Source organism: Panthera pardus, unplaced genomic scaffold, assembly GCF_024362965.1.
Source record: "Panthera pardus isolate Hobbes unplaced genomic scaffold, ASM2436296v1 HiC_scaffold_27, whole genome shotgun sequence".
NCBI lineage: Eukaryota > Metazoa > Chordata > Mammalia > Carnivora > Felidae > Panthera > Panthera pardus.
In genome coordinates, this window is record NW_026526843.1 from 83674098 (window position 1) to 83686264 (window position 12167).

Here is a 12167-nt window from a genome sequence, read left to right on the forward strand (position 1 = left end):
AACACATACATGAATTTTCAGTGGAAATGTGTTTTGAGCTAAGTTTATAATATTCATAGGCCCTTTCCTGCTTTCTCCTGAGTGAATTCCACTTGCTTAGATGCCTTTCCCAGTTTTTAGATGGTGCATTAGTTTCCTGTTGCCTCTTCCACAAATTACCACAAACTTAGTGGCTTAAAACAACACAAATGTATTACCTTACAGTTGTGGAGGTCAGAAGTCTGAAATCGATTTTGCTAGGCTAAAGTCAAGGTGTTGGCAGTGCTTGTTCTTTCTGGAGGCTCTGAGGAAAGAACCTACTTTCTTACATTTTTCAGCTTGTGGTGGCTGCCTGTATTTCTTGGTTTGTGGGCCCCTCCTCCATCTTTAACGCCTGCTTCTGTCATCACATCACCTTCACCTCTTCTGTAGTCGCCTCAGCTTCCCTCATATACAGACGTTGGTTATTTCATTTAGGGCCCACCTGAATAATTTAGTATACTCTCTCCACCTCAAGATTCTTAACTGAATCACATCTGCAAAGTCCTTTTTTGCCATATAAGGCAACATTCACAGGCTCTAGGGATTCGCACCTGAATGTCTTTGGGGAAGCCTACCACACATGAATTTTTCTAATTCAGAGCCTTTCCAGTATTCTCTTCATGTAAAGGACAAAGAATCACCCCATGTGACTCATATAATGCTCGGGTCATTGCATGGTTGATGCCCAAATATGCCCTGCTAAGAGATTGACCCTGGGTGCTTAAGTAGAACCTCAGTCTGAAACAAACTTGACAAATATTTAAAATATGGAGAACGAAATGCCAGAATGAAGATTTAAAAAGTCAGTGTGGGGTCAAGGGGTATAAACTTCCAGTTATAAAATAAATAAGTCATGGGGATGTAATATACCAAAAAAAAAAAAAGTCAGCATGGCCAATATAGATTTCTTCCAAATTCAAAATACAGACCCTAAATGGGGAAACATGCAATTATGAGAAAAGACAGATTTTTAGAGCCTGGGCTGTATAGGCATATTGGCAATTACAGGGATAAGGTGTAGACGTTTTCGGTAATTTACTAACAATGATTCTATGACAATTGTGATTGATGTTAACAAAAAGAAGTTATCAGAAATCCCCAGTGGGGAAAGGGAAGGGAAACAAAAATAATATAAAAACAGGGAGGGGGACAAAACAAAAGAGACTCATAAATATGGAGAACAAACTGAGGGTTGCTGGAGGGATTGTGGGAGGGGGGGATGGGCTAAATGAGTAAGGGGCATTAAGGAATCTACTCCTGATATCATTGCTTCACTATATACTAATTTGGATGTAAATTTTAAAAAATAAAAAATAAAGTTAGAAAAAAAAGAAATCCCCAGTGGGGAGAAGTTGATTAAGAGCCCATATGAAAATGTTAAACTTAACATAAATAGGTCTCTCACTGAAATTAGGTTTGTATGGTTGATGTCCTGCTCATGAGAAAGAGTACATGATGTGGGACAATTGCACAGAGGATAAGAAGAGCTCCCATGAAACCGCCAACCTTTGCACTCTCAGGGGTTCTAAAGACAAGCAAATATGCCTGTAAAAGTGGCAAATGAGCAAACCAAATTTCTCACCAATCCAATATAAGTCTTTCTTTTTTTTCTTTTTTTTGTTTGTTTACTTTTGAGAGAAGAAGCATGGGGGAGGGGCAGAGAGAGGGGGCGACAGAGGATCTGAAGTGGGCTCTGCACTGACAGCAGAGAGCCCAGTGTGGGGCTTGAACTCACGAGCCATGAGATCATGACCTGAACTGAAGTCAGATGCTCAACCGACTGAGCCACCCAGGGGCCCCCAATATAAGTCTTTCAAAAGGATCCCAAACTCAAATATCCATTCTGTGCCCCCAATATACTGTGAGGGTCTCTGATACCTGAAACTCATGCCCAAACTTAGATACACATTTAAGGAACCCCAAGCCTTTTAACCATGGAGGAAACGAAAAGTCAGTGAAAAGCACAGGTTTTCATCTCGTAGGGAAGTCATTAGACAACAAGCCCCATGAGAGCAAGGATCATTCTGTCTCATGTACTGGTGTTTTCCCAATCCTCAACCCACATCCAGGAATGCAATAGGTGCTTAGGAAATACTTGCCCCATAAATGAGTAAGTAAAGGAATGATGCCATTTTTGCATACTATCATCAGATTGCTGTAGTTCTTCTATGTCACATCTCTGTATGGGGTCCTCTGAGCGAGGTCCAACAAATCCCACTCTTCCTCAGGGGAAGTCCATAGCCACGTACCTGAAGGCCTCTGATTCCAAAAAAAACACACAGATTCTGTCTCAGTGAGATACTGTTTCCTCTAATGTTCATAGGAAGATGAGTGAGGTGACAGCCCTGTGGCATGGAGACCTGATTCAGCGGAAATTTAGATGGGTCTTCTACCCTAAGTCTCAGTGTCCACACTCACTCCCAAGGCAATGTATCCAATCTCATAACTCTAATAGCACTTCTAAAACATGCCTTCACTTATATTTCCAACACTGGACTCAGTTCTTCCAGACTTACTCCTCTCTTTCTCCAAAATTGAGCACAATCCCCAAAACAATGTACACATGAGCAAAACACTCAACAACTGAAAAGTGATATCCCCGGTGAGAACATGAATTTCTTGAGACAAAGAATATTTATCTCCTCCTGTAGTGTCCACCACAGCACTCAGCAGAACGTGATCCACAGGGGAGGGCAGACAGCCTGGGTGAGGAGTTGAATGGGAGCATGTCTGTGTAGTCACTCCCTACACACAAGTGGCCCAGAGACCTGGCAAAACATGATCAGGAATCCAGGTAACAGTTGCTACCATGTGCTTCCAGAAACTCCTTGCCAGGCAAAGGAGAAGTGTCTGCCTGGTGCCTACCTTTTGGAGAAAGATCAAATTCTTATTCACTTGTGACAAATTTGTCATCAATCCAGAAGTCATTATTTCCTCCCCTGAGTCTTTTTCAGGAAACAGGCAGGCTACTGAGACAGTAGAGCCAAGAGAATCCAGGCTTCTCACATTTCACAGTCACAAGCCTGGATGCTTCCACACACACTAATTTTGAGCTCTTCCTCTCTCCCTACACATTCACACACTGCTGTCATAAGAATTCAGGGTAGTCGTGTCTCACCCAGCATCAGTAAAGAGGACTCAATCTGGCTGTCCATGAGGAAGAGATTAACAGTTCCAAGTTTGAGAATGTAGCTGGCCAGGTCAACCTCATTCCTACTTGATCCAGTGGTATCTGTAGTCTTGCTTCATCAACAACCATCAGCCAGCAGGAATGCAACCTAAATCATTAGCTATACCACGGCAGTGGACCAGACTACACATGGGAAAATCTTTTATTTATTTTTATTTTTTATTTAAATTCAAGTGAGTTAACATATAATGCAGTATTGGCTTCAGGAGTAGAATTCAGCGATTCATCAGTTACATACAACATCCAGTGCTCATCCCAGCAAGTGCCCTCCTTAATGCCCATCACCCATTTAGCCCATCCCTCCACCCACCTCCCCTCCAGCAACCCTCAGTTTGTTCTTTATATTTAAGAGTTTTTTATGGTTTGCCTCCCTCTCTGTTTCTATCTTATTTGGGAAAGACTTGTAAAATGTAAAGTGCTCTACTATATTCATATTGATTATTTTAAAGTGCTATTTCCTGAAGACTCACTATGTGCTAGAGATCATCCTGAGAACTTTACCTGCATTTGTCCATTCAATTCTTATAATTCTGCCAAGTACATATTCTTTCCCCCACTTAATGGCTGAGAAAACATGGACACAGACGATTATTAACCTAAAACAGACAGGATTATTAACATGCCCAGTGGGAAATAGTCTGAGTCAGGATTTGAATGCAGGTCTGTCTGTCTCCAAAGCCTAAACTCTCCCAAGCACTACGTCTATAGAAAGAAACTTAAAGTTTTGGAATTATCGGGGACGTTGTTATTCCTTAATATACCTAGGAGATGGTCATACAATGTTGCTAATTCATGTGTAGTGTGTGAACCAAGCACATGACCTGGGAACATGTTAGAAATGAAGAATCTTGAGTCCTAACACAGACCTCCTGAATAAAAATGACCATGATCCTGGGGCACCTGGGTGGCTCAGTCAGTTAAGCATCTGACTTCAGCTCACGTCATGATCTCACGATTTGTGAGTTCGAGCCCTGTGTCAGGCTCTGTGCTGACAGCTCAGAGCCTGGAGCCTGCTTGGGATTCTGTCTCTCTCTGTCTCTCTCTCTCTCTTTCTCAAGAATAAATTAAAAAACATTTTTAAAAATGACCATGATCCTAAGAAAGATCCTCAGGGATTTCAGGTGCATGGTCAAATCAGAGAAGTGTTGGCTAGAATTTTGCTGTGCACCATAAAGCACTAGTCAATGAAATGTTCCATTCCACTCAAATGCAGCTCCTCCTGCTGGCAAAATACCTGTGTTTCAGGCCCCACTGCCTGCATTTAGGTGCTTATGTCTGGCTCACTCATTTATTAGGTTCATTCAGCTATTTATTCAGAGCTTGCTACATAGAGGCGCTGAGGATTCATCAGTGAATGATCACAAACCACAGCACATACAGAGAAGTTACATTCTACTGGTGAAGGGCAGAAATTAGACTAATAATAAATTATATATTGGGTGATATTAAATTCTGCTGGAAAAAAAAGCAGGCTGAAGGAGTGAGGTGTCAAAGACAAACACACATCCAAGAGTATTAGTATTGAGAGGAAGGACTGGTTCTGAGACAGTTAAGATAAATAAATGTTTCTCTGAGCAGAAAGGTACATAACCATTTCACAGAGCACTATAAATTGAGACCTGGTTTGCTCAAAAATTGTTACTGAATCCCCAAATCATTAGAAAGAATTAGAATATCATAGTTTTACAAAATCTCAGGAGAGATTTTTGATGTTGATATACTTCAACTTACCCTAACCAGGAGGTGCTGGAACCAAATAGTTCTTGGCCCTTTCCATCTGCAGAGGGCAGAACTTGAGTCTTCTTCCAAGATGGAGGGAGGCAGGACAATATGTGTTTAAAGAGTCATCATGCCAAAAATACCTTCTACTGTTATCCCTCTCCTCATACTCATAATCTAGTATAATCAAGAGAAAAACATCAGACATACCCAGACTGGGGGACATTCTACAGGATACCTGGCCAGTACTCCTCAAGACTGCCAAGGTCACAAAAAACAAGGAGGGAGTGAGAGACTGTCACAGACCAGAGGAGACTGAGGAGACATGACAACTAAATGCAGTATGGTACCTGGACTGGATTCTAGAACAGAAAAAGGACATTAATGGGAAAAACTGGTGAGATCCAAATAAAGTGTAGAGTTTCATTAATAGCAATGTGTCACTATTTCTTCATTTTCAAAAAATATACCATGGAAATGTAAGATCTTGAATAATGGAGGAAATTGAGCAAGGGTTATACAGAAACTCTTCCTACTATCTTTGCACCTTTTTTGTAAATCTAAAATGATTCCAAATTAAAGGTTTGTTTTTTTAAAAAACAATTCAGCTCAAATACTGGCAAAAGGTTGATATCTATTGAAGCTGGATGGTAAGTACAAGGTGGAGTCATTGTACTATTTTCTCCACGATCATAAAAATATTTTAAATGTTTATTTATTTATTTTGAGGGTGGGGCAGAGAGAGGGGAGGCAGAGAGAGAGAGTATCCCAAGCAGGCTCTATGCTCAGTATGGAGCCCGATGCGGGGCTCAATCCCACGACTGCAAAACCACGACCTGAGCAGATATCAAGAGTCGGACACTCAACCGACTGAGCCACCCAGGCGCTCCAACCATAAAATATATTTTAAAGAACAATGAGCTCATTCTGATTCTTTGAAAAATTTAATAAGGTAAACATGTACCAAAGCTAATTAGGAAAAAAAAAGGAGAGAAAAGGCATCCTGAAAATAGAATGAAAAGGGAGAAATAACTACAGGTAACATTTACTTTAAAACATTTATAGAATATTGTAAACAATTACCCATTAACTCAAGACCTAGTTGGTATCACCTGAATCTGCATATCAATCTTAGCATCACTAAAGATCAGATGATAGACGTTATGTCTGTCAACAAGAATACATGGCAATGGGAAGCACACAACACCACCTATGAAGAATGACCACAAAAAAAAAAAATTGAACCTAAATTTAATCCAGCATCCAGATATAGGTCACATTTACATGAAATACGAATAATGGGAAATCAAATTAGACGACTTCATGATGGGGGCACCTGGGTGGCTCAGTCAGTTAAACGTCCAACTTCGGCTCAGGTCATGATCTTCTGGTTCGTGGGTTCGACCCCTGTGTCAGGGTCTGTGCTGTCAGCTCAGAACCTGGAGCCTGCATCGGATTCTGTGTCTACCTCTCTCTCTTCCCCTCCCCAACTCATGCTCTATCTCTGTCTCTCAAAAAATAAATAAATGTTAAAAAACAAAGAAGGCTCCATGATGAAAAAAAGTCAATTGAATCCAGGTTGTGGAACATTCTACAGAGCCAATGACCAGAATTCTCCACGAAATCAATTTCATTTTAAAAAGAGAGGAAAAAAATAAATAAAATAAAATAAAATAAAATAAAATAAAATAAAATAAATAAAAAGGGAGGAAACTGTTATGACTGGAAACCGATACAAGGTGTGGACTTTTTTTCTATATCCCTGCTTGCTTTTCCCTGGATTATTTCAAAGCAAATTCCAGACACCATGTGTATTTAATGTTACTCCCCCACATAAGGATGTCTTTGAAAATAATGACTATAATATCATTATCACACTTAAAAATTTTACAATTCCAGCTTAACAGCAAATATCCAGTGTTCAAATCTCCCCAAGTGTATCATAGTCTTTTTTAATGTTCATCCATTTTTGAGAGACGGAAAGAGAGAGTGCATGCATGCACAAGCGGGGGAGGGGCAGAAAGAGAGGGAGACAGAATCTGAAGTGGGTTCTGTGCAGACAGCCCTATGCAGGGCTCAAACTCATGAACCGCGAGATTCTGACTTGAGCCAAACTCTTAGACACTTAACTGACTGAACTACCCAGGTGTTCCATGTATCACACATTTTTAAGTGAATTGTTTGAATCACGATACAGATAAGGCTCTCACATTCTGGTTGGTTGATAGCTTTCTTACATTTCTTAATCTATAGTACTTACCCACCTCTTTTATCCCTCCTTGCATGTATTTGTTGATGAGAAGAGATAGTCTTGAAGAAGTTCAAAATTAATGTACTTGGAATGAATTTCCAAATGCATCCCATGGTGTTAGTTCACATGTTCCTCTGTTTTCTACATTTCTGGTAAATTGATCTATTGATAAGATTCTGATTCAACTTTTTGTCACAAATGCTTCAGAGGTGGTGTGACCAATGTGCTTTCATCAGGTTGGGATGTTAGATTGTCATTTTTTGTGATTTTATCAGTAACTGGTGGTTATTGCCTAGTTACACTAACTCAAAATGGTTCGCAAAGTAATGATTTTCTATCACTCTTCTTCACTTGTTAGAAAAACACCTTTATTAAGAAAACTCTTCTCTCATCAATTATTCTGTTATCTTTATCTTTGGTAAAAAAAAAATCATACGAGAACAGCAGAATAAATGTTTGATTCTTCCTCTTTATTTAAGCAAATTTTAAATTAATGAACTGGTTTACGAGCATCTCCAAATGTGACCTAAGAGTTGTTTTTGTATCAATATGAACTCTTAGATTTAAACATATTCAATGTGCTTCAAACCATTGCAGTTATCCCTAATGATGTTCAAATTGTCCCATCTTTCACCAGTGGAAGCTTCTTCATTTGGTTTCTGAGTTCTTTTGACATGACTATAGTAGCTTTTGAAAACTTGCTGGCTAGCTGGAATAACAAGATGGTCTGATATCATCTCACACATTTCTTTCTACAGTCCTAAAATCACTCATTTTGCAAAGGATCCCTGATTGCTCTTAGTGGGCAATGATATATATATAGGCTCCCCTCCGGACACTAGGAATTCTCAATGCCACTGCACTGACTATTGCTTCTAAGTCTTTTCCACATGTTTCTCCATTATGACTTTGATTTTTTTTAGTTTGTTGAGACTTGTTTTGTGGCCTCACATGTTATCTATTCTGGAAAATGTTCCAAGTGCACTTGAAAACAATGTGTCTTCTGCTGTTTTAGGATGGAATGTTCTGAATATATCTATTAGATCCATCTGGTCCAGTGCGTCATTCAAAGCCACTGTTTCCTTTTTCATTTTCTGTTTGGAGTATCTGTCCATTGACGTAAGTGGGGTGTTAAAGTCTCCTATTATTTTTGTATTACTATAAGTTAGTTCTTTTATGTTTGTTATTAACTGTTTTTATGTATTTGGGTCCTCCCATGTTGGATGCATAAATCTTTACAAGTGTTATATCTTCTTGTTGGATTGTCCCCTTTATTATTATATAGTGTCCTTCTTTGTCTCTTGTAAAGTCTTTGTTTTAAAGTCTATTTTGTCTGAGATAAGTATTGCAACCCCAGCTTTCTTTTAACATCCATTTACACGATAGATATTTCTCCATCCCCTCACTTTCAATCTGCAGATGTCTTTCAGTCTGAAATGAGTCTCTTGTAGGCTGCACATAGATGGGTCTTGCTTTTTTCATCCATTCAGTCATTCTATGTCTTTTGATGGTTCTCAAAGCCTAAAATGTATACTCTCTCATCCTTTTACAGAGAAAGGGCCATAGAGAATTGTTCAGAATATATAAATCCATACATTAAATATTTAGCTTCATTATTAACATTCTGTATAGTACTTAACTAAATTATGCCCATTATCTATTAGAACCCAGTTATAAAGATATATTGATAATTCAGTTTGATTAGCATGAATTCAGCAGACTAATTAATAGTTCAGTAACCATATCTTTCTACTATGTATTATACCCGGTGGTCACTGCCCTATATGTCCATGATTCTAAATAACCCTTTTGTATTATCCATAAACAAATTTGCTTTTGAACGTTGTTTGGCGGTAATCTGAAATATTTTACTTTATAAAATCAAATGATTGCTATTTTTATGCTCTCACAAAAACTGATTTTTAAAAATCACTTAACAAAGTCAAATTTTCAAAGGAGTATATTGGCAGACTTTTTTTAAAAGCAAGTTTTGGATGGACTGCTAATTTTTTTTTGTAGCGCTTAGTTTCAAACATAACTAACAAAAACAGAAATAAAAATAACTTAAAGAAGTATTTGTGTATAACCATTACAGATGACAAAATACAAAAATGAAAGAAATTACAATTCATTTTTAAGACCACAAATTGAAATACTGTCTACAATTTATAATATACATTGCAAAACATCAGAAAGGAAGACAGAACACCTGAAGTCACATGGGGCATCTGGGTGGCTCAGTCGGTTGAGCGTCCAACTTCAGCTCAGGTCATGATCTCGCAGTTTTGTGAATTCGAGACCCACATCGGGCTCTGTGCACAGAGCCTGGAACCCACTTTGAGTCCTGTGTCTCCCTCTCTCTCCGTCCCTCTCCCGCTCGCGCTCTGTCTCTCTCAAAATAAACAAACTTAAAAAAAAGAATATTAAAAAACATTGTAAATTTAAACATAAAACTACAAAACTTTTAGAGGAAAACATGGGAAAAAATCATGGGAGTTTTGTGAAGACATGACACTAAAACCATGATCCAAAAAAGAAAAAGCAATCAATAAATTGGACTTCAAAATTAAAACCTGTTGCTTTGTTTAAAAGAACAAAAAGAGGGGCACCTGGGTGGCTCAGTCAGTTAACCGTCAGACTTCGGCTCAGGTGGTGATCTCATGGTTCGTGAGTCTGAGCCCCGCCTCAGGCTCCCTGGTGTCAGTGCAGAGCTGGCTTCAGATCCTCTGTCCCCCTCTCTCTGCTCAGCCATCAAAATTAAATTAAAGAAAAAATATCCTTTTAAAAAGGAACAAAAAGACTAGGAGAAAATCCTTGCAAACCAAATATATGACAGAAGACCTGTATCTAGCGTATACAAAGAATTCTCAAAACTCAACAGTTAAAAAACAAACAAACAAACTAGTGCATTACTTACCTTGACTCTTAGCCCGTCAAGGACAGTATCTGGGACCCAGTGTCTACTCCTGTCTCCTGCGCCTGCTAACCCATAGCCACTATGTGTGAGTGCACTTCCATCCACGTTCACCAGGCTGGTGTCCAGATGGGCAATGCCTGCTGGAAGCTCTATTGCCTGGAACACTGCATCCAGTCCGATGGCCAGATGCGAAGTGACAAGACCCCTGGGGGAGATGACTCCTTCAACACCTTCTTCAGTGAGCCGGGTGCTGGCAAGCATGTGTCCAGGGCAGTGTTTGTAGACCTGGAACCCACAATCATTGATGAAGTTCTCACTGGCATCTACCGCCAGCTCTTCCACCCTGAGCAGCTCACCACAGGGAAGGGAGATGCCGCCAATAACTATGCTTGAGGGTACTACACCACTGGCAAGGATCAGTGATCAAGGTAAATGATCATTGACCTTGTCTTGGACCAAATTCGGATATTGGCCTACCAGTGCACAGGTCTTCAGGGCTTCTTGGTTTTTCCACAGGTTTGGAGGGGAAACTGGTTCCGGGTTCACATCCCTGCTCATGGAATATCTCTCCATCGATTATGGCAAGAAATCCAAGCTGGAGTTCTCCACTTACCCAGCCCCCCAGGTTTCCACTCCTGTGATTGAGCCCTACAACTCCATCCTCACTACCCATACCACCCTGGAGCCCTCTGATTGTGCCTTTATGGTAGACAATGAGGCCATCTATGACATCTGTTTTAGAAACCTCAGTATTGAACGTGCAACCTACACTAACCTTAACTGCCTTATTAGCCAGATTATGTCTTCCATCACTGCTTCCCTTAGATTTGATGGAGGCCTGAATGTTCATCTAACAGAATTCCAAACCAACCGGGTGCCCTATCCCCACATCCACTTCCCTCTGGCCACATATGCCCCTGTCATCTCTGCTGAGAAGTCTACCATGAACACCTGCATGCTTTGGGCCAGCCAATCAGGTGGTGAAATATGACGCTCCCCATGGTAAATATATGGCTTGCTGCCTGTTGCACCATGGCGACATGGTTCCCAAAGATGTCAGTGCTGCCATTGCCACTATCAAGACCAAGTGCAGCATCCAATTTGTAGACTGGTGTCCCACTGGCTTCAAAGTTGGCATTGATTACCAGCCTCTCACTGTGGTACCTGGCGGAGACCTGGCCAAAGTACAGCGAGCTGTGTGCATGCTAAGCAACAGCATAGCCATCGCTGAGGCCTGGACTCACCTGGACTACAAGTTTGACCTGATGTATGCCAAGCATGCCTTTGTTCACTGGTATGTGGGTAAGCGCATAGAGGAAGGAGAGTTTTCTGAGGCCCGTGAGGACATGGCTGCCCTTGAGAAGGATTATGAGGAGGTTGGTGTGGATTCTACTGAAGGAGAGGGTGAAGAGGAAGGAGAGGAATACTAATTACCATTTCTCTCAGTCCCAAAGCATGTCACACTCAGAACTTTAGCTTCAACATTAGCTGACAGTCATTAAACCTTTCTGGTTAGATTGTCTTCACTTTTAACTGTGATCATGTCTTACTTTTCCATGTGTACCTGTCAGATTTTTCCATGATGTCTCAGAGTAAAGGTTTTTAAGAAAGGGGGAAAAAACCAATCCAATTAGAAAAGGATGAGCAAAGGATGTAAAAAGACATTTCACCAAAAAGGATATACAGATAACAAACAAGCATGTGACAATACGTTCCATATTACTGGCTATCAGAGAAATGCAAACTAAGGCCATGATGAGATATCAGCACACACCTAGCTGAATGATTAAATTTTAAAAAATAGTGACAACACCAAATGCTAGGGAGGATGCAGAGAAACTGGGTCACTTATACATTGCTGGTGGGACTGTAAAATGATACAGCCACTCTGGAAAACAGTTTGGCAGTTTCTTATAAAACTAAACATGGATCCAGCAACTTTACTCTTGGGTGTTTATTCCAGAGACATGAAAATTTATGTCCACATAAAAACCTGTCCCCTGATGTTTATAGTAACCAACCCAAATGTTCTACAACAGGTGAATGGTTAAACTATGGTCATACACACC

The 12167-nt window shown here is 40.1% G+C and overlaps 1 pseudogene; it reads left to right on the top strand.

Moving 5' to 3' along the window:
• Positions 1–10179: 10179 nt before the first annotated feature.
• Positions 10180–11587, top strand: LOC109248160 (tubulin alpha chain-like; annotated as a pseudogene).
• The last annotated feature ends 580 nt before the right edge of the window (positions 11588–12167 follow it).